Here is a 24,055-nt window from a genome sequence, read left to right on the forward strand (position 1 = left end):
TTTATGTAAGAGTCCCTTTATTGTAAAGAATGGACCTGATGTCTAAACAAGTCTGTTTACTGTAAAATACTTTTTCTGACATAAGTAACAGCTTTTCTTGTTTGTGTTATATGTGGTATATGGTGGTATATGTTGACATTACACTTACTACAGGTGTCTTGAGAGTGACAGGACTCAGTGAAACCAGGGCTGTATTCAGTTTTAGGTCTGGAGATTGGCTCATCAATGCATGTGTATCCTGTTAATTTAGCAATATGAATTAAAGAACAAATGAAATAGACCAGTGTGGGTTTTAAAAGCCTAGTTTCAAGTTTTTATTTTGCGAATGTGGTCAGACTTTAGCTTTTTGTGATATGATTATTGCTTGTTTGATGTACTTGCCACTTCACTTACCTCATTCTGCAACACATCTTCCTCACCACTTTCCCCCATATTTCCTTTTGACAGGGCTTCCCCTTCTTTCTCAGGCAGACATGGACTCTCTCCTCTCGTACACTCCTCCTCTGATTCCTTTTCTGTTACTCTCAGTGCACGGACCTTTGAACCAACCCGCTCAACTTCAGATGAGCTCCTCAGCTGGTTTTATGAAAGGCAAAAATAATTTGTTCATTTGGACTGAAAGCTTTTAGTATTTTCCGAAGCATTTACACTGATAATGACTCACCTCTCTTTGCAGGACAGGGCTCTCAGATCTCTTTCTTTTGGCCACCTTGTGAACCCTTCATATGATCTGTTCATCCTCTTCTTCAGAATCACCCTCTGATTCCTCCTGTGTGGTTTTAACTCATTAAAGCTCATTAACTCATTTAGCTCTGAAGGTCTTCAGTACTTTTAAACACTTAAACTGATGATAGATCTCACCTCTCTTTGCATAACAGCCCTCTTAGATCTCTTTCTTTTGGCCACCTTGGGAACCCTTTGTAGGACTTCTTCCTCCTCTTCTTCAGAATCATTCTCCGATTCCTGCTGTGTGGGTTTCCATTCATCAGCGGAGCCATCACCTTCAGATGAACTAAAGCTCTGTTTTTAGGTAACACAAGATTAATTTTACTGATTTTGAATTGAAAGCTAGTAGAATGTGGGGAAGCACTGAATCTAATTATTACTCTCACCTCTCTTTTCTGGAAAGGGCACTCAACCTCCCTTTTATCTGTCCCATCCTCTTTAAAAGAGGTCACCGTCTGTTTTTTTAACGAAAAGTCAAAAGAATATTAAAAGCTTTGTACTATGTGGAAGTACTGAAAACTGTCAAAACTCACCATTTGTTGGTTCAAAGGCACAGATGCCCTTTTCTCACGCAGCTGGTAAGTCCTTTTTGGCACATGTTCCTCATCAGGATCTGGTACTGTTTCAGTTAGTGTGGTTTTCATATCACCTGTATCATCCTCATCAGATGAGCTCACCATCTTTTTTTAAGGAAAAATAAAGTATATTAAGCTCATTTTAGAACGATGTATTTTAATGTGTGTGTGGAAACACTGCAGCTAGTCACATGTCTTACCTGCTGGTCTGACGGCACAAGGGTCTTGTTGCTGTACAGCTGGTTAAGCCTTTTTCTCACACGCTTCTCTTGGCCCAATGGTTCCTGCTCCTCCTCTTCAAACCCTTGATTGTCTTCATTTTGTGCAGGTTCGTTGTCCTCCCTTTCATCCTCCGAAGAAGCAATGGTCATGGTGTTGTCTTTCTTGTGTTTCTCTCTGCGTTTCCTTGTCTTTGCAGCATATGTAGAAATTGCCATCATTGACAATCCTCTACACTGGAGTGTGACGTCTGCTGGGTCCTCCGCTGTGCAAAGAAATGGATAAAATGAATACAAGTTGATGGATACTACAAGAAAAAATAGGTTTGGCATTGATTTAGATTGTTTAAAAAACCTTGATAAAATCTTTTGGCTGTGTTTGCATCATGGCACATAAAAGTCGCCACTTTCTGGTAGGTTTTATGGCCCAACTGCCGCTTGGCCTGGAGGAATGAATGTAAAAAAGAAATACACACAAGTGCAAAATTCATTAACTTTTCACTACACTTTACGTTACATGTTTTTAAGATACAAAAAAAACCATGAGAAGTTATCTCACATAAGTGGCAACAGAGGAGCGCAGCATGTTGAAAGTTGGGGCTATCCCCAAGCCCATCCCCTCCCAGGCCTCCTCGAAATATTCAGACAGCTTCAGCAGGATGCCTCCACTGGTTGTGTGAAAGAAGGTAGAAGCCTCTTTGCCTCCTTCAATTCTGTTTCGAAGCAGGTTGTAATGCTGCAACCAGGAATACTCGCTTGGCTTGAGGGGTACAGCTGCTTCACCAAAGTACCTTTGAGACTTGTGCTGTCCAACCTAATAATTCAGGAATGTTGACTTTTCACTCTCACCAACTGATATAACAATGTGTATGTCTCTTGTGTCCTTTCAGTTTCTGTAATAATGTTTGCACTTACACGGATGATGCGGGCACCCTGCTTAGTCTTTTCTGCTGCCTTGACCTCCTTTGTGGTCATGTTGATCACAACACCCTTTCGGTGGCCTGTTGTTGCAATAATATATCCACCCAGCAGTCCAAAAAACTCTTTCAGACATGCTCGGTCCTCTGGATGCTTCTCAAGGTCAACTGTAAAAGCAGAGGAAGGACATTGTATGCATTCACTTGCAATGATGATGTTCTTTACCTAAGTACCACACGTTGGCCACACAAAAGCAGCAGAGACCAGCCCATATATAAAAACCCAGTTTGTAGATGCTAATCCCTGTAATGTAAAATCTGCAGAGCGGTATCTTCACCCAAAGTTTGAGTCTGGAGAAGCCCCATAACATTAAATAAACCGTATTTTTACAAATCTGAAACTTATGCTGAGCAATGATCCATACCCAGTACTGAAGTGATCTTCTTCGGAGCCTCATCTATAAACCATACATGTTTCTGTGCCTTGACCAGTCTCTCTGAAATTTTGAATAGCATTTATTATATGCATGTTCCCTGCTTTTAACGATGTGATGTTAATGTTTGGAGGTGGGGTTATGAATGTTAAACATACCAGATTTACTTCGCCTCACACTGAGCTGGTGCCCGACCACATCCCGGCCAATATCTCTGATCCGGGCCCTCAGCTCTACCAAGATGGTGTTGATTTTTTTTGTTCCGAGTCTGACAGATGGTGGTGCCATGTTTGAAATATATTTCATAAAGGCCACAGCATCCATCAAATAGTTTCTCTGTGTTGGGGGTTTGAAGCCTTTTTCCTGAAGGTCTGCAACAAAACTTGAAAGACAAAAATACAAATACAATCATGTCCTCTACCCTGCGACACACTGATGCTTCTTACAGTGTAGTACTGTTTGGGATATTTTTGTTTCTTGTGCTGATTACACCATCCCCTGATATCTGTCAGGAGTGTTTTATCTCTTTTATAATCAAATAGTGTTTTACCTCTCCTATTGATTAAGTGACTTATTTTACCTCTTATTGATAAAGCTGATCAAGTGACCCTTTCCTACCTCTGATTAATACAGCTATACTTCCTACCTCGAGATAGTGTATTGTGCCTTAAATCACATATCATGTTTGTAAGCAATAATCAAAGATACTGTGTTACTAATCATTGAGTTGTTGTGACTTGTCGAACAATGAGAGGGTATGAAGCATTAGTCCCGTGGTGCAAAGGATTAATACATGTGAGAGATAAGCCAGGATACTCTGAAAGTCCCTTTATTATAACTAACTATTATGATTATTATTACTAACGAACACGCACTGAATCACAAGTCTGCACTAAAAGTGACTTTTTACTTTAGCTCATACTGTGACATTTGATGCAGTTGTTTAAAGATAGGCCTGTACACCAAGTTACACAGGCGCCTTTGTTTTCAAAGAATCAGCCTGAAGCTGTGGCCAAGGTCATGTGAAGGATGCAAGCAAGTGATAGGAGAAAGTAACAGAGACAATGGAGCCTAAGACCATAGAAAGACTCCAAACATGGCGCAGGTGAGATAGTATAGGGAGGATCTTTCAACAGGGCGATGTCTTCTGTGGATGGATGGTTCGTGTGCCAAGAGGCTGGGACCAGCCTGTGCACCAATGAAGGAAGAGGTAAGTCTAAACTGCGGTTTCTTCCCACCAGTTTAGCCAATCATAATAATCAATGTCGACTTGTAATTTGCATGCTGCACATCATATAGTGAATATGTGTTAACAATCTTTATCCTTTTCTGGGAGGCTGGATACAGAGTAACAGCGATCGGCTGACTGTGTTTTTCCAAACAGAAAAGGTCCATGATCATGTACTTTTAATAATCCAATTTGAAAATAAATAGTTAAGAGCACGTCGTAGTTTGTCTTCTCTCAAATAAACGAACACGTTTTCCTGACAGTACTTACCCACGGATTCTAGCGTGGTTGCTCAGGAAAAGAAGGCCAACATTTGGGATTGATGCGTCTGCCATGTACTCTAGAAAATCCCGAACATGTTTGGCTCGCTGTTTGGCGTTTTCAGACGTTTTCTGACTGGGGTTGGCACCTTCTGTGTGGCCCCTAAATTCCTCGACCAATCTTACTGAAGAGGAAAGAATATAAAGCAAATCAAATATTTTTGCATGGTCTTCTTTCTTAAATCACTGACCTCAGACGTCTTTACAATCTGCATATTAACACAACATCCCCTATCTTTCAAGTTCAATACTAGTACAGTGACTATGATATGAGGGTATCTTCACCATAGCGAGGGGCTTTGCTGGGGGGAAATGGTGCACGTCTGCGATGTTTTGCTGCCTGAAAAAAGCACATGAAGCAGATTTTTTTAATCAAAAGTTACTGAAAAAATTGATCACATTTCAGAAGTACACCAGAGGAATAACTCAACACTCACAGTTGCACGCATTGTTGAAGAATGTAGCTGCTTGAGCTCATCGTTCCTCTCAATCTCAATCTGGAGCAGGTTCTTCACCACCTTTAGTTCAGCAGAGAGAAGCTGGCAGTTCCTGCACCCAGGATCAGGGGCCCTCAGGACAGAACGCCTTCTTCTTCGCTTGGCCTGTTGGTCAACTGTTCCTGTGTAGCAGGAAGCCTGGCTGGTTGAGGGAAAAGGATCCAGCATAGCTGGTGCTTCTGGGTCACAAGAAGCCTGGCTGGTTGAGGGAGAAGGATCCAGCATAGCTGGTGTCCCTGGGTCACAAGAAGCCTGGCTGGTTGAGGGAGAAGGATCCAGCATAGCTGGTGCTTCTGGGTCACAAGAAGCCTGGCTGGGTGAGGGAGAAGGATCCAGCATAGCTGGTGCTTCTGGGTCACAAGAAGCCTGGCTGGTTGAGGGAGAAGGATCCTGCATAGTTTTTGTTTCTGGGTCACAAGAACCCTGCCTGGCAAGGGGAGAATTTGACATGGGGCCCGAAAGAGGAGGCACAGTGGTAGAAGCTGCAGCATGGGAAGCAGCGTCTATTACCCTTCTGACACCCTCTTCGATTGCTGCATCATCCACCTCGTCAAGATGTGAGACCATTGGTGGTGTGGGTTTCGAGGCACGTAGGAGGGCCAGTTCTCTCGCAATGTATCTGTCCTTCGCTTTCTGGATGTACAGTTTAACCATTGGCTTCTGCAAAAAAAGCAGAACGTACATTTAGTAAATCATTTCATTCTGTCTGAAAAAGTTGCATTATTAATATCTCATTAACTTTAGCATCATGCATGTATTTAACCAGCAATATTCTTTCTGTGGGATGTGTAGCACTAAATAAATACAGCATTTCTGAATCTATATTAACCACACGAGGATCAAATGAAGACCACAGACCCACCACAGAGCAAGGAAGAACAAGAAACACAACAAAGACCAAAGTTGCTGGGCTTAAGATCTCAACCTAACTCAACAATACACATAAATCACACAGAGGGACTACCTTCAGGCTGTGGATCCTTTGCAGATGCTTGTCGAGTCGGTTAATATATTTAGACTGGCAGAAACGCACTGGGCAGTCCAGATTTGTGCGAAAACTGGAGAAGCAAGAAGAGTCTTTGATTTAGTTGGAGAAAACATGTTTGTAAGAAGTGTGAAATGAAACAAAGTACTAAGAAAATATGCACACATTTCTTTGTAACATGTGTGACCACTTAACACTTAAAAATGCTAAAAATATATGGCACTTGCTAATACAGATTATTCATGACCTGCCTTGCATCTATTTTTGAGAGACTTTTGCAAAATCAGTTGTAACCTCATACATCACGGACCGATATTTACATTTGCATTACGTTATTTGTTACTGAAAAAAGCACTTTTATTACAGTGATTATTTAAAAGCAACAACTTACTATACAACACTGATTAACAATATTGTTTTGGACCCTATTTCATTGATAGTGAAAAAGCACCATAAGAAGCCTCTTTAAGAGCATCCTTAAGAGGAAACAGGACACTTATTGTCGATGAGAAAACTTGCTCAGAAGACTCAACTCTGTTTTGTTGACCACCTTTTCTGTGCTTCTCAGGTGCTGGGCTACATCAGCATACGGTTCCCCACAAATGAGACACTTGTGCTTGCATCTCTCATACTGCTTGCTTGGAGGGCTGCAGTCAGAAGATTCCTGCTGCTGTGGTCCTGCTGTCTGAGGCTCCTCATCAGGTTCCTGTACATGGACACAAAAATACTGTTCATCGAAGCCCAAAAGTAGATATTGATGAACCACTTACACCGACAATCTGTGACCTGTTTCCATCATACCCCATGATATTTGCCATACACATACATTCTAGAGTTTAATATTATATATTATTATTATTATTATTATTATATTATATTACTTTAATTATCTGGGTGTAAGTTTATGCTTTCTTTACTTTATAAAATAATATTTCCCACATTCCTGGGTAAATTAGTAAATTTAGTTTCCTTTTATTCTTGTTTATCTTATGCAAACAATGAATCGATCCATAATGTCATGATTTGGTCGTTTTGATCTTTTGTTTAATAAACGTATTTAAGTTTTTTATTCTTGCATTTGGGTCCTGTTCCATTGTGTTTCCTTAATCGGACATGACACATCATCTCAACTGAACCCTGAATTTTGTAACCCATTGCACAACTAAAATGACAAATTGTATATTTTCTCTTCCTGTGACAAAAAATAAAAATAAACATTTTAAGTTACATTTTAAAAAATTTCAGATCAGTAAAATCTGCAAAAGTAATTCCTGCTGTTCTAATACCTTTGAAACTCAAAAGCATGCTGTGATCTATCAGGGAATAATCAGCTGATAAAAACAACAATTTAAAACCCAGCCTGTTTAGAGGGAGCCTGGGTATATTTAAATTCAAGTAACAGGTTGTAAAATGTTATTTAAGCTATTTTAAGCATGTTTTAGCTAAGCTTATTTAAGTAAAACATGCTAATGAATACTAATAAAGTGCAACAAAAACAACAAGCAGGCATTCATTGCCCAGACTGCACAGATATCCAACATGTCAGTATTTTTGGATTTTACCTGATTGCTGGTTGCTGCAACACCTCTGTCCATGATTCCTCCTCAACTTTTCTCTTCCTCTCTCTCTCTTTCTCACTGTCTTCCTGCCCTTCACACACGGAGGACATGGGTCTGCTCTGATTGGCTGAAAAGTTAATGACTGCACTGATTGGCTGCTCCAGTGTGTTGGTGATGTTGTGGATTTTCTTCACTTTTCTGAACTGGCCTCGAGGTTTCTGCATCATCCTGCATTGTGTTCTGCTAAATCCAAACAGGTTTTGAAAGATTTCAGCTCTTCTCCAGGTAAGAGTCAATTTCTGGTTTGTAGCCCACTTTCTGTTTCCTTTTCCTGTTACATTGCTGTAATGCTGCACAATTACACAACACTTTTACACTTTTTCTTGCTAAAATGTTGTTCAGGTGTGGATTTGTGGCCCACTTTGGCCTCTTTTGTAGATAAAGTTTTACTTCAGTTTGAAATCTCTGAGCTACGATTGGCGGAGGTGGAGGTAAAAGTTCTGCGAGTGAATCTGTCCATTTTTTCTGTACAGTAATAACTGAGGACCCACTTTTGCAGTAAAAGATTCAAACTTGTAAAAAGTCTGATACTATGTATTCTGCTTTTAAGTAGCACACTACTGTAATATTATAGAGCTGTGGCAATTATGAACCCAACTTACTGTAAAGCTGTCTCTCCATATTTAACAGGGGTCAAATAGATCTCATTTGACATAATCAATAAAACATGTATTACATCATTTACAGAATATGCTTTGCAATATTTTAGATACTTTGTGTATTGATTACCACTCCCCCTGGGATACTGTGGACTTTTGGTGATTGTTGTAGCTTAAAATGTCTGATTTTGTGGAACTTTTTCAAAAAAATGTGTTGAAAGTTGTGATATTTGTAGGCTTTATTTCCTTTACATCACAGGAGAAAGGGTATTTTAATCAATCTCACATTCTTGTAATCAACACCATATGACATGAAAATAATATTGTGTATGTATGGGGTCTGGGGGCTAAGAGGATACCTTTCACTCTCTCACTCTCTCTCTTTCAGCCAAACTGGCATGCAGAGGTCTAATATGTATGTTCCCATAAACAGTCCTTCCCTAACTGTAACCCTTATGATTTACAGTGAAACCCAGGCAGTGCAACCTGAATCTGCAGCCGACCTATCCAACTACTTCATTATGCTTGTGCATCAACATTGCTGCCTCCCAGGATATTTCACCGAGCTATGGACTGTTGCCATGATGATATTATTCGCTCTTACCCCAGAACAAGCTTATTCTCTAAAAATAACGTCTGACAATAATTACTATTATGGAACTAGAGATCGAAGTGTGTCTCTTAACTGTCAGTTCACCCTTGATTCTGAGGATGTGGAAAATTTGGACATAGAGTGGAACATTGTGCCACCAAACAGGCAGGAAGATTACATACTTATACTCCGGTATACTCAAAGTATCATTCATAATAATTTATATGCCCCTTTAAAGAACAGGATCTACTTTACATCTCCTGAGCCCCAAGACGGTGATGCTTCTCTAAGCATCACTGACCTTAAGCTTACAGATTCTGGAACATACCAATGTAAGGTGAGAAACCTAGCAAGAGAACAGATTAAAGACATTTTTCTGATTGTAATGGAGAGGCCAGACAAACCAGTATGTTACATGGATGATGAAGCTGTGTTAGATACAAATATAAGGCTCAGATGCAGATCCTCACAAGGCACTCCACCGCTTAAATACAGATGGGCAAAGCTCAGCGTAAACCGGATGCTGGATCCAGATGCCTTTGTTGATGCTCCACAAGGGGACTTATACTTGGATAAGATCACAGAGAGGGACTCTGGAACATACCGCTGTACTGTCCAGAACCTTGTGGGTATGGAAGACTGTGAGCTTATACTCAAAATCACATCTCCATCAACAGTGACTGACGGACATGGACCTATAGCAGGAATTACAGCTGAAATTACAGCAGGAGTGGGTATGGAAGACTGTGAGCTTATACTCAATATCACATCTCCATCAACAGTGATTGACGGACATGGACCTACAGCAGGAACTACAGCAGGAGCTATTGTTGCTGTGATTGTGGTCATCACTGTAACGCTCACTCCAGTCATTTACTTCCGCCTCAGAAAAAGGCGTGAAATGTTAAAGAGGAACGCTTATATATGGGCTCAGAGAAACTCGTGCATCTTTCGGCCCATAAGAATAGAACAGGTGAGGAAGGTTCAACTAAAGAAATCTGCATGTGTAAGAGTGTTTTGGTCTTTTGTGCCAACAGAATATTCTTTCATACTGCGCTCATCATTGCAGCTCAGGTGTGAGGAAGAAGACAACCCATATGAGAGAACAGAGACTACTGACCCTGTGAGTAGCTGTCAGATATTCATGTCTCTGTTTTGGAAGTAAACTGGTTTGACTTTGTGTGCATGAAATCAAGTCATACATTAACCAATATCTGCCTGTGCCCCATCTTAAGGAGCCATGTTCCTTGCACACAGAAAATGAGAAAAATGCATCCCACGAGGAGATCATGACAGCATTGTGAAACAAAGGTGAGCAGTATGATGAAGGTTTTAGTGCTGTTTACTACATTACAGATATATTGGAAAACAACATCTTTTTGCATACTTTCAGGAGCCATGTTCTTCAGAGGAAGAAAGGTCCAAGGATGAAGAATCCCTTAAAGTTCTGTGTTCAGTTTAACATAAATATAAGACCGGTTTATATGTGAAACTTTACAGTAAAGGATGTCCAGGAGCCACATCCATTAGGACACAGTGAAATTCCTAAATATGTTTTTGATGATTTCATGTTTGTTCAGAGTTTGTCTCAACCTCTTTACTCAAACTCATGTGAAATGTATGGACGTGTCCCTAATTGATTAAAGACTCAGTCAGGACGACAGGATATCCAAGTGCCACATCCTTAAGGACAGAATAAATGTTCTTGAATACACATACGTATTTGAAGGAGAATTCATTTTTGTTTAAAGTCTTTGAAAGAGTCTCCAAGGTAAAAGTTGGGTGTTTTAGCCTTTAGATACTGAGAAAGTGTTCTTCAACGGTCTCATGAATGCTGGAGTCATATTTAAGTCACTTCCTGTTGTGTGAGACAAAGGGGTCATGGCTGTGTCTCCATACACCCATATTTGGCCAAACAGGTCTCAGTCATTCTCCAGCCAACTTTGTATTTTTAATAAATAAAGAGTCTCCAAGGTACAAGTTGGGTGTTTTAGCCTTTAGATACTGAGAAAGTGGCCTTCAATAATCAATCAATCAATCAAATTTTATTTGTATAGCCCAAATTCAGAAATCACAGTTTGTCTCAAAGGGCTTCACAATCATCAAGAGATGACAACCTCTGTCCGTAGACTTTCGGGTCAAGTGAGGAAAAACCTGCCCCCAAAGAACCCTTTTATCGGGGGAAAAAAGGTAGCAAAAACCTCAGGAAGAGCCACAGAGGAGGGATCCCTCTCCCAGGACGGACAAACGTGCAATGACTGACATGTGTACAGAACAGATCAGCAAAATCAAATTGCATACAATTATAAATGGTTAACAGTAAAGGTGTAAAATGAAGCAATACATTAACAATAGTGAAACGCATATGACAAGAAAGTGATTAGCACTAACATCAGTAAAGGTTAGCAGTAATGGTAGTGCATAATGTATATCAATGATAAAATATGGTTGATGGTAATAACAGCAGTAGTGGGAGTCAGGCAGGGCCATGGCAGAGGGTGCACAGCCGTGATCCATGGAAACCTGCAGGACGAGAAAGCACAAGGACTCCGGGGAAGAAGTCAAGTCAGTAGTATACAGCAAAGTGACATGACTGATGCAGTTAGAGAGGAAGATGAGGAGGAGAAGAGAGAGGAAAGGAGAGACGCTTAGTTTGTCATTTGTCCCCCGGCAGTCTAGGCCTATAGCAGCATAACTAAGAGCTGGTCCAGGACAGGCCTGAGCCAGCCCTAACTATAAGCTTTGTCAAAAAGGAAGGTCTTAAATCTACACTTAAAGTTGGAGAGGGTGTCTGCCTCCCAGACTGAAACTGGAAGATGATTCCACCAAAGATGAGCCTGATAACTGAAGGCTTTTGCTCCTATTCTGTTTTTTAAGACTTAGTAAGTAAGTAATCCTGCATTCTGAGAGCGTAGTGCTCTAGTCAGATAATAGGGCACTATGATGATAATCTTTGATAATAATCGCATGAATGCTGGAGTCATACTTAAAAAACTCCCTGTTGTGTGAGACAAAGGGGTCATGGCTGTATCTCCATACACCCACATTTGGCCAAACAGGTCTCAGTCATTCTCTAGCCAACTTTGTATTTTTAATAAAGGGTCTCAGAGGTACAAGTTGGGTGTTTTAGCCTTTAGATACTGAGAACGTGGTCTTCAATAATCTCATGAATGCTGGAGTCATAGTGAAGTTACTCCCTGTTGTGTGAGACAAAGAGGTCATGACTGTATCTCCATACACCCATATTTGGCCAAACAGGTCTCAGTCATTCTCTAGCCAATTTTGCATTTTTAATAAAGGGTCTCAAAGGTACAAGTTGGGTGTTTTAGCCTTTAGATGCTGAGAAGTGGTCTTTAATAATCTCACGAATGCTGGAGTCATACTTAAGTTTCTTCCTGTTATGTGAAACAAAGAGGTCATAACTATATCTCCATATACCCATATTTGGCCAAATACGTCTCCATCATTCTCTAGCCAACTTTGTATTTTTAATAAAAGGTCTCAGAGGTACAAGTTGGGTGTTTTAGCCTTTAGATACTGAGAAGTGGTCTTCAATAATCTCACGAATGTTGGAGTCATGCTTGAGTTACTTCCTATTGTGTGAAACAGAGGTGTCATGACTGCAATAAAATGTGGGGATGTTGGGTCCAACAACCAACATCTGCAGTATAAACCCAACATCTCCATATTGGACCCTTTTGTGGAAAAAACCTGTAGGAAATACCAAATCAAATCAAATCAAACACCCATATTTGGCCAAATACATCTCCGTCATTCTCTAGCCAACTTTGTATTTTTAATAAATTAAGTGTCTCAAAGTTGGGTGTTTTTGCAATAAAATATGGGGATGTTGTGTGGTTGTGGTGGAAGTAGCTTTAGAAATAACTAAGGGTCTAGAATCTGGTTTGGACATGTAATATAAGTGCTTCCTGGCAAGTTCAGCTCATTTGGAGCTATATTGGCCTGAAACTGTTGGAAAAATTCAAATGTATTGCAGATGAAAAGACTGAGAGGCTTCAAAACACCACAGGACTGGAGTGCAGAATCACTGACAAAACTTTCAGCCTACTAGCTTGAGAGGAAAAAAACTCCCCTCTGGCGGGGGAGTACATTTGGAGAAGTAATTATCTCACAATAGTGTTTTCTGTGTATATACATTTCATTATAATCACTATATACTGTCCTTACCATAGCTCTCCGAGGCAAACTGTGATTTGTGAATTTGGTCTATACAAGTTTGATTTGATTTGTGCTATGTATATCATTGCTTTGGAAATTAAAGACCTTTCTTTATTGAAATACCTCACAGGAAGTGGATGGTGCTTTGTTTCAAGCAAAGCAGGCCCACTACATGCAAAGGCTGAGAGAGTTGAGGGCAACAAACCCAAGGCCACCAATGGTGTCCAGGCTGGACCTTGACCTTAAGGTCAGTGACAATTTATAATGTACACAGTGTGCCAAGTGCACTTGATTCTGTTCATGTGCTGTAAGAGTACAGGTGTAAGTACTACTGCACCTAGGTGAGGCACCCTTTCTGTTTTGGCACTCCTGAGGTTTCTTCCATTTCTGTTCCTTGTTAAGGGTTTTTATTTTGGGGGGGAAGATAGAGGTCACCCTCTATGTACAGATTGTACATGCCTCCGAGGCAATCTTTCAGTTTGAGCTATCCAAATAAAGTTTGATTGGAGGTCGACACCAGTGACTTGACTTACTTGTTGCAGTGGCCCAGGTTGGTGTATCACTCATATGTTGTTAAAATGGTTCTCTTCATTCTCTAGTTGGCCAACTGCATTGAAGACGGCTGGGTATAAACCAACATCAGCCAAGAATATGCTCACCAACGCGAAGACCTTCCTCTCCCATGTAGAGCTCTTTCACTGAAAAGAAAACCGCCTGACAGCCACCCAGATTGGCCAAAGACTGCATCAAGAGACTGCAGTCGGACTTTCTGGGGGAGGTGGTGGTTCATCGGCAGTGGGTCAAGAGGAATAAGAGCTGTAAGTGAAGTAATAAGTAGTTGAAGTTTTAAGGTAAATGCCTAATGGTTTGGGAAAAAAGCCTAGTAAATTTGTAAGCTGAAATTGGAAGGGTGATGGCTTTCGAAGGAACACTGCTAAATCTGGAAGCTGAAATTGGAAGGCTTACAAGTCTTTTCATTAAACAATTCCCCAGTTTGCGATCAATAAAGTAAATCTATCTATCTTTCAAGGCAGCTTATTTCATTTACAAAAAACAAAACAAACTGAAAAATCTTCCTATTAATGTCTGCTCAGTGTTTGTCATGTGTATGTCCAGGGAAACTGGTCAGTGCCTCGGAGGAGCAAAAATTCATCATGGTGGCAGCGACGAAGACCCCTGCTCTGCTGAGTAAGTATCCTCCTTATCCTTTGCTTTATTATGGATGGGTTTCTCTTTTGGTGAAGGACAGATTGTAAAGCCCTCTGAGGCAAACTGTAATTTGTGAGTTTGCATTTTGAAATTTGATTTCAGTCAAGCTAATGCACAACTTTAACTGTGGTCCCAAAACACCCATTAAGAGTCTTAAGAGCTTTAGGAGATCCCAAAGTATGACAAAGGTAGAAGAGGAGGCTCCTTTCTTGCTTTCGTGGGCCATACAAAAATGGACAGACTTAGATAGTGCCTTTCTCGTCCTTGTGACTATTCAAAGCGCTGTCCAACTCTAGTCAGCATTAACCCCATTCACACACATTCATGCATGCCACCAAGAGCAACTGGGGATTCAGTACCTTGCTCAAGGATGCTTCGACGCATGGACTGCAAGGGCCCGGGAATCAAGCCACCATCTTTGCAGTTGGTGGATGACCACTCTGCCTCCTGAGCCACAGCTGCCCCTAATGAAAGACTAATCATTTTTTTTCTTTTCCACAGTAAATGCAGGAAAAGGTACAATGGGTCACCGTAGAGCTCCTGCAGGGTTACCTTGCCATCGTCACTGGACACTGGCCAGTGGTGTACTGCAGCCTGACAAAGAAAGAGGTCTAGGAGGGAGAAGAAAAGGAGGGCTTTTACATGGTGTGGGTGAGTTAAACATGATGGCCTGTGGCAAGGAAAGTGAGTTGACCACAACTAAACTTGGTTATGTCTTTGAAGATGTTTCTCCTCTCATACAAGTTTTATCATCATCATATATGATCATCATCACCAAGTCAAGTTGCATTATTTTTTATGTGTATTTTAGATCGAGAGTCACAAGACCCAGGCCACATATGGGCACGCCCAGATGGTACTTGATTCTTCTGAGCATCGGTGGCTGTGAGGATTCATCAGAGTCCTCGATTGAGTCTACCCAAAAGTGCCTCTTGTTTTCCATAATATGGAGGGAAAAGAGCACTGGAAGCTGGGCCTTCTGCTGAATGCAGCATGGAGCAACGCAGGCCTCACCAGTAGTGTGACATTCAACCAGATCCACTCCAGCGTGAGCAGTCAGGTGAGCAGCACCTTTCACCCTAACCCACCACCCTCCACCATCAATCAGGGTTAAGTGTTAGCATAACCTTACTCATGTCTAAGGAACATTACTTAATCCAGGAGCTCAAAGTGGAAGTGTAATGTTTTTTGAGGGAACCAGAAGTCTTTGAAAGACTTATAACCAAGTCCATTTATGCGTCGATTGAATTTCCTAAATCTTTGAAAGAATTCTTAACAAGAACAGTTGCATTCAATTGAATTTCCTGAGGTTCCTTTGTGTCGGTCCATGCTGCCTTCAACACCAGGCCCAGCCTCCGGTGCACTTTTCCCTCATTGTTGGGAAATATCACAGGTATTTTTGAATATGCACACTAAAGGAGTCTGATGAATCTCCGGAGCCATCCATGCTCAGTAGAATTGAGCACCATCTGGGTGTGCTTCGTCTTAGTCTTATGACTCTCGATCTAAAAAATAGCTTAACAATAGCATAGCATAATTTGAGTGGTGTTGATGATGATCATAATAATAATAATAATAACTTGTATTTATATAGTGCCTTTCAAAATACCCAAGGCGCTTTACATGAGAATTAGCAGGGGTTTGGGGTGGGGTTAAAGGAACAGATTAAGGGAGAGAGGGAAGGAAACACTAAACAGACAAAGGAAAGGCTGAGCGACAGACTGAGCTAAGACTGATGGGGAAAGGCCATGGCAAAGAGGTGGGTTTTGAGGAATGATTTAAAGGTGTCCAGGGTTGGGGCATTGTGGATATGGGGAGGGAGAGAGTTCCAGAGGGTTGGTGCAGCCACACTGAAGGTTCTGTCCCCGAAGCTTTGAAGTCTGGTGCGAGGGATGGACAACAGGCCCATGTCCGAGGACCGCAGGTTCCGGGATGGAGTGTGTTGGTGGAGAAGGTCGGACATGTAGTTTGGGGTGAGTGCATGGAGGCATTTGTAAGTGAGGAGGAGAAGTTTATAAGAAATATGATATTTGACCGGGAGCCAGTGGAGATGGATGAGGTTAGGGGTGATGTGCTGCCAGGGCTTGATGTAAGTGAGAACCCTGGCTGCTGAGTTTTGCACAAACTGGAGCCTGTCCAGGGTTTTACTGGGAACCCCGACAGGACTCCATGACGGTAGTCCAGACGGGAAAAGATGAAAGCGTGAATCAGGGTTTCAGCAACAGAGTCAGAGAGTGAGGGCCAGAGATGGGAGATGTTCCTGGGGTGGTAGAAGGCAGACCTGGTGATGGATTTGACATGAGACTGGTAGGAGAGGGTGGAGTCCGTGATGATGCCCAGGTTGCGTATTTTGTGGGATGGAGTAATTGAGCAGCCGTCAATGTGGAGGAGGAGATCCCCAGTCTTCTGGAGCACTGGATTTGGGGCCACGACCATGAGCTCTGTTTTGGGGACAAACTGAGATCGGTTGGCTAGATAGGACTGAAACCATGTAAGGGCTGTACCGGTGATGCCAAGGTAATGGGATAGGCATTTGAGGAGGACTGTGTGGGAAACAGTGTCAAAAGCTGCGGAGAGGTTGAGGAGAATGAGGATACTGATTTTGCCAGAGTCTGTAGCGATGAGAAAGTCACTAGTTATTTTGATGAGGGCGATCCATTTCCATACGTGCTGACGTATTGCGGTAAGCGAGTTGTGTCATTTCCGGTGTTTCTGTGACAGCGTCTCTGTACTGCTCTGGTGAATTCCACCTGCCTGCTTTCTCACCTCAGTTGCTTTAATGTCTACTTCAAGTCATAACCCACACTGGTTCTGTTTAAGCACCTATAGCTCTCCTCCTTTCTACGACTTTCTCGCTAATCTCTTAGCTGTTGTTTGCACGCTCTTAGCCTTGTTAGCTACATTAGCTTAGCCATGACTTCTCCTTCTCCTGCTCTCTGTTGCTCGGTGTGTCAAATGTTCAGTTATGCCTCTGCCTCCTTTAGCGACAGTGGTAATTGTAACAAGTGTAGCTTATTTGCTGCGTTGGAGGCGAGGCTTAGTGAATTAGAAGCGCGGCTCCGCACCATGGAAAGCCATTCAGCAGCTGCGGTAGTTAGCCAGTCCCCTGTAGCCGGTGCGGAGCCACATAGCCTAGCCTTAGCCTCTGCTAACTGTCCTCCGGTAACTCCCGTTCAGCCGGGAGGTTGGGTTACGGTTCGCCAGAAGCACAGCTCCAAGCCGAAGCCCACGGCTCACCACCAGCCTGTTCACGTTTCCAACCGCTTTTCCCCACTCAGCGACACACCCGCTGAGGATAAAACTCTGGTTATTGGCAGCTCTATTCTGAGAAACGTGAAGTTAGCAACACCAGCGGCCATAGTCAAATGTATCCCTGGGGCCAGAGCGGGCGACATTGAATCAAATTTAAAGCTGCTGGCAAAAGCTAAACGTAGATTCAGTAAGATTGTTATTCACGTCGGCGTCAATGACACCCGGTTACGCCAATTGGAGGTCACTAAAATTAATATTGCTTCGGTGTGTGAATACGCAAAAACGATGTCGGACTCCGTAGTTTTCTCTGGACCTCCCAAATCTGACCAGTGATGACATGTTTAGCCGCATGTCATCATTTAACCGCTGGCTGTCCAGGTGGTGTCCAGCAAACGATGTGGGTTTTGTTAATAATTGGCAAACTTTCTGGGGAAAACCTGGTCTTATTAGGAGAGACGGCATTCATCCCACTTTGGATGGAGCTGCTCTCATTTCTAGGAACCTGGCAAACTTTATTAGTAATTTAAATCCCTGACAACCCAGAGTTGAGACCAGGACTCAGAGTCGCAGTCCTAAACGCCTCTCTGAGCTTCTAGTTCAGTTACCCAGCAATAGTTTTAATAGTTTTATACAAACGGTGTCTGTCCCCCGACCGCCTAAATTATCTAAAATTAAACAAAGAGGAGGTGTGCATAACAACCTCATAAAAATTAAAACCTCTTCTGTGACAGAAAGACAAAACAGGAGAATTAAATGCGGACTGTTAAATATCAGGTCTCTATCGTCTAAAGCAGTGTTAGTAAACGAATTAATATCAGATAATCATATTGATTTACTCAGTCTCACTGAAACCTGGCTGTGTCAAGATGAATATGTCAGTCTAAATGAGTCCACTCCTCCCAGTCATAATAATACCCACATTCCTCGAGGCAGCGGCCGAGGAGGGCGAGTTGCAGCCATTTTTAACTCTAGTCTGTTAATCAGCCCTAAACCTAAACTAGATTATAATTCATTTGAAAGCCTCGTTCTTAGTCTTTTACATCCGACCTGGAAAACCTCGCAGCCACTTTTATTTGTTATAGTGTACCGTGCTCCTGGCCCGTATTCTGAATTTTTATCTGAATTCTCAGAGTTTTTATCCAGTTTAGTTCTTAAATCAGATAAAGTTATTATTGTAGGCGATTTTAACATTCATGTCGACGTTGATAATGACTCCTGGCTACCGCGTTTATCTCATTATTAGACTCCATTGGCTTCAGTCAGGGTGTACATGAACCTACTCATTATTTTAACCATACCCGATCTAGTTCTGACGTATGGAATTGAAATTGATAACCTAAAAGTCTTTCCACAGAATCCCGCTATCGGATCATTATCTGATTACTTTTGATTTCTTTTTACTCGATTACACGCCACTCAGCAACAGTTACTATACTAGATGTTTATCAGATAGTGCTGTCGCAAAACTTAAGGAAAAGATTACTTCGTCGTTAAATTCAGTACCAATACCTTCAGTAACAGAGGTTTCCCGTGCCAACTTTAACCTCTCCCGAATTGATCATTTTGTGGATAGCACCATAGGCTCGCTACGAACAACGCTCGACTCTGTAGCTCCTCTTAAAAAGAAGTTAAAAAAGCAAAGAAAGTTCGCTCCTTGGTATAACTCTCAAACCCATAAGTTAAAACAAATATCGCGAAAATTTGAAAGGAATTGGCGATTAACCAAACTGGAAGAATCTCGTTTAATCTGGACAGACAGTCTCAAAACTTATAAGAGGGGCCTCCGCAATGCCAGAGCAAACTATTACTCAGCTCTAATAGAAGACAATAAGAACAACCCCAGGTTTCTTTTCAGCACTGTAGCCAGGCTGACTGAGAGTCAAAGCTCTATTGAGCCTTGTATTCCCTTAGCCCTTAGCAGTAATGATTTTATGAGCTTTTTTAATGACAAAATTCTAACTATTAGAGGCAAAATTCATGACCTCCTGCCCTCAGATAGTACCTATCTAAACTCAAACACAGCTGTAAAATCTAATATATATTTAGATTGCTTCTCCCCAATTTCTCTTCAAGAATTGACTGCAGTGATTTCTTCATCCAAATCATCAACGTGTCTCTTAGACCCCATCCCAACTAGGCTACTTAAGGAGGTCTTTCCTTTAGTTAACACTCATATATTAGATATGATCAATATATCCTTATTAACAGGCTATGTACCACAGTCTTTTAAGATAGCTATAATTAAACCTCTACTAAAAAAGCCCACCCTGGATCCAGAGGTGTTAGCCAACTATAGACCAATATCTAATCTTCCCTTTATGTCAAAGATCCTTGAGAAAGTAGTCGCAGACCAGCTGTGTGATTTTCTCCATGATAATAATTTATTTGAGGAATTTCAGTCAGGATTTAAAGTGCATCATAGCACTGAGACAGCTCTAGTTAAAATTACAGATGACCTTCTGATTGCTTCAGACAAAGGACTCGTCTCTGTACTTGTTTTATTAGATCTTAGTGCGGCGTTTGACACAATTGACCATCAAATTCTGCTGCAGAGACTGGATCACTTAATTGGCTTAAAAGGTTAAGCACTAAGCTGGTTTAAATCTTATTTATCTGATCGTTTTCAATTTGTTGACGGTCGCAATGAACCATCCTTACGTACTAAAGTTTGTTTTGGAGTTCCGCAAGGTTCTGTGCTCGGACCAATCCTGTTTACTCTATATATGCTTCCTTTAGGTAACATCATTAGAAATCACTCTATAAATTTCCATTGTTATGCGGATGATACTCAGTTGTATTTATCAATGAAGCCAGAAGAAAGCAATCAATTAACTAAACTCCATAATTGCCTTAAAGACATAAAAACTTGGATGAGCACCAATTTCCTGATGTTAAATTCAGACAAAACTGAAGTTATTGTTCTTGGCCCCAAACAACTCAGAGACTCTTTGTCTGATGACATAGTTTCTCTAGATGGCATTGCTCTGGCCCCTGCCACTACCGTAAGAAACCTCGGAGTAACATTTGATCAAGATTTGTCTTTTAATTCTCATTTAAAGCAAACCTCACGGACTGCATTTTTTCATCTGCGTAATATTGCGAAAATTAGGCCTATCCTGACCAAAAAGATGCAGAAAAATTGGTCCACGCTTTTGTTACCTCAAGGCTGGATTATTGTAACTCTCTATTATCAGGTAGCTCTAGTAAGTCCTTAAAAACTCTCCAGCTAATTCAGAATGCAGCAGCACGTGTACTAACAGGAACTAAGAAACGCGATCATATCTCTCCTGTTTTAGCTTCTCTGCACTGGCTCCCTGTAAAATCCAGAATTGAATTTAAAATCCTACTGTTAACTTATAAAGCTCTAAATGGTCAAGCTCCATCATATCTTAGAGAGCTCATAGTGCCATATTATCCCACCAGAACACTGCGCTCTGAGAACGCAGGGTTACTCGTGGTCCCTAAAGTCTCCAAAAGTAGATCAGGAGCCAGAGCCTTTAGCTATCAGGCTCCTCTCCTGTGGAATCATCTTCCTGTTACGGTCCGGGAGGCAGACACCGTCTCCACATTTAAGACTAGACTTAAGACTTTCCTCTTTGATAAAGCTTATAGTTAGGGCTGGCTCAGGCTTGTCCTGTACCAGCCCTTAGTTAGGCTGACTTAGGCCTAGTCTGCCGGAGGACCCCTCTATAATACACCGGGCCCCTTCTCTCCTTCTCTCTCTCTCGTATCCTATTACTGCATCTAGCTAACCCGGCCATTCTGGATGTCACTAACTCGGCTTCTTCTCCGGAGCCTTTGTGCTCTCCTGTCTCTCAGATTAACTCATATCACAGCGATGCCTGGACAGCGTGACGTGTGTGGTTGTGCTGCTGCCGTGGTCCCGCCAGATGCCTCCTGCTGCTGCTGCCATCATTAGTCATTAGTCATACTTCTTCTGTTATTATACACATATGATTATTGTCACACATGTATACTGCCAGGTATTAATACATACTTTCAACATATTGTACCGCAGTAACCAGAACTATAACTATAATATTATTACTTCCATTAATGTTGTTGTAAGCTACTGTCATTACCTGCATCTCTCTCTCTCGCTCTCTCTCTCTCTCTCTCTCTCTCCCTGTGTCATATGGATTACTGTTAATTTATCATGTTGATCTGTTCTGTACGACATCTATTGCACGTCTGTCCGTCCTGGAAGAGGGATCCCTCCTCAGTTGCTCTTCCTTTTCCTTATCCGCTGTGAGGGTCTTAAGGACAGAGGGATGTCGTATGCTGTAAAGCCCTGTGAGGCAAATTGTGATTTGTGATATTGGGCTTTATAAATAAAATTGATTGATTGATTGATTGATTGATCTCTGTGCTGTGGTGTGCTCTGTAGGCTGATTGCAGGGGTTCGTAGAGCTCATGGTCAGACAGATGTTGGTGAAGCTGGGCAGCCACTGCTTTTTCCAGAACCTTCCTGAGGAAAGGCAGGTTGGAGATCGGCTGGAAGTTGCTGAGATCATCAGGGTCCAGACCAGGCTTCTTTAAGATGGGAGTGATGGAAGCAGTTTTGAAACTGGGGGGAACAACACCAGATGCTAGGGAGGAGTTGATTATGTCAGTGATGAAAGGGCAGAGGGCAGGGAGGCGGGCCTTCACCAATGGAGTTGGCATGGGGTCCAGCAAACATGTGGAAGCCTTGGCCTTTGATATCAGACCCGAAACTTGTCATCACATATGATGATGACGATGAAACTTGTATGAGAATCAAAGACTTATAACCAAGTCCAGTTGTGTTCAATTGATTTCCTTGAGATAACTATGAACTGGATGACGGAGAATATTCACAGGCTTGCTTTTGGAAGGAATATTACTAAATCTTTAAGCTTTAGCCTAATTGAAAGCATAATGGTTCTGGAAGGAAGACTACTAAATCTGAAAGATGAAATTGGAAGTGTCATGTCAGATCCACCCCAGGTGGCTTTTTAACGCTAAAAAATGAAACAAACATAAAAATTTTGACGACTAATGTTCACCCTCTGTTTGTCATCTGTATGTGACAGTGAATTTATAATCCATTTCCTCCTTCCAAGGCACAGAGACAGCTGTCCAAGGATGAGTTTGGTCGGGTTGTGGCCACCATGTGCCATGACGTGGCGACGGCAGAAAATATGACTGTGCCCTTCCGTTCATTAAGGAGGCCGTGGAGGTTTGCAGCCTGAGGATGAAAGCCCTCATGGAGGAAACGGAGGACCCGCATCCTGCCTCCACCTCAGACTCTGGGGGTGAGGAACCAATGTATGCTGACAGCATGGACTCTGTGTCTGAGCTCTCTGAAGGAGAGAAGGAGTTAATGAAGATGAGAAGGCGGCTTTTTGGAGCAGCAGGGAGGGAAGAAAAGCAAAGGAAAGAAGGACAAGGGTCAGAAGGATGAGGAGACGTGCCCAAGCCTTTGAATCAGACACCGACCCTGAGCGCCTGATGATCATGACGGATGCAGCGGAAAAGCAGGGATCAGAAATGGAACAATTTGACTCAAATGAAGAGGAGGGGCAGCGTGCACACGGACCAAGGGAAGCGAAATTGTCCAGGTTCCCAGGCATTAGACAACTGAGGGTTAGCCTGAAGAAAATTGAGGATTTGTAGTTCATGTAGTTAAGCATTGCTGAGTGGAGTTATATATTTTATATCTGTAGATATTGTACTTATGTATATTTTATATCTGTAGATATTTTATATCTGTATACATTATCTATTATTTTATATCTGTACATATTTATTTATTTTATATATTTTGTTGTGCCTGTGCTGCAGGGGCTGTAAGATATGTGGAACTGGGACATTAACACATGCTGCCTCACCTCCTGGAGGTGAAAGGTCAAACTATATAGAAACTTAGTAATCATGTCATCAGAACTTCTCATCTTCTCTGCACGTCAGAGGTTGTCAGTTGGGAGCAAAACACCCACAGAAAATAGTAACAATATGATGCCTGGAAATGTGGACTACAGTCAGACAACTGAAATTACAGTTAAATGAAACAGCTGCAAAGAGTTTTTGTTTTTTTAAAGAAAAGTTTTTATTTCCATCAAATTGTAGGAGCAGTGACAGTACAAAAGGTCTTGCATTGTATAAATAGAAAAATAGATTAAGATTATGATCAAATTAAAAAAAATCAAATAAAACTCTTGTCGCTCACAGTATTTTAGCAAACAACTGTGTTCAAACATGTCCTTGTTCACACAGGTCACAAACATTATGACCGATAAATTAGGGGTCCACCATGTTGCTGTTAAGTGATGGGCTGGAGTCAGCTTTGTTATGACAAACTAAGGCACTAATGCCAGACCCATCAGCCACACACTCACTGTAATTGTCAGCCTGTGTTTGACGTTTTGAAATTGATTCAGTCTCTCGGCTTCTGTGTAGTTCTGGATGGTTTGGTGAGGTCATCGGTCTTTCTTGTAGATGGGAATACACATGAGTTTTGCCTTCTCCTGGATGATGATGGTCACTTAGAGCAGTATCATCACTTGACTTCACACAGCAGAGGGTGGACGCTGCGGTGAGAAAAAGAGAGAAAGTTTACAACACAGAAGAAGAAGACGACTGATTTTGCCTAATCTGAGGCTGGACTGTCACACACAGAGGAGTCATTAACCACAACAAAACATGTGTAACACATCTATTGTTTGTGCTGGGATGTAAGAGCAC

This window comes from Epinephelus fuscoguttatus, linkage group LG21 (assembly GCF_011397635.1).
Source record: "Epinephelus fuscoguttatus linkage group LG21, E.fuscoguttatus.final_Chr_v1".
NCBI classification, from domain to species: domain Eukaryota; kingdom Metazoa; phylum Chordata; class Actinopteri; order Perciformes; family Serranidae; genus Epinephelus; species Epinephelus fuscoguttatus.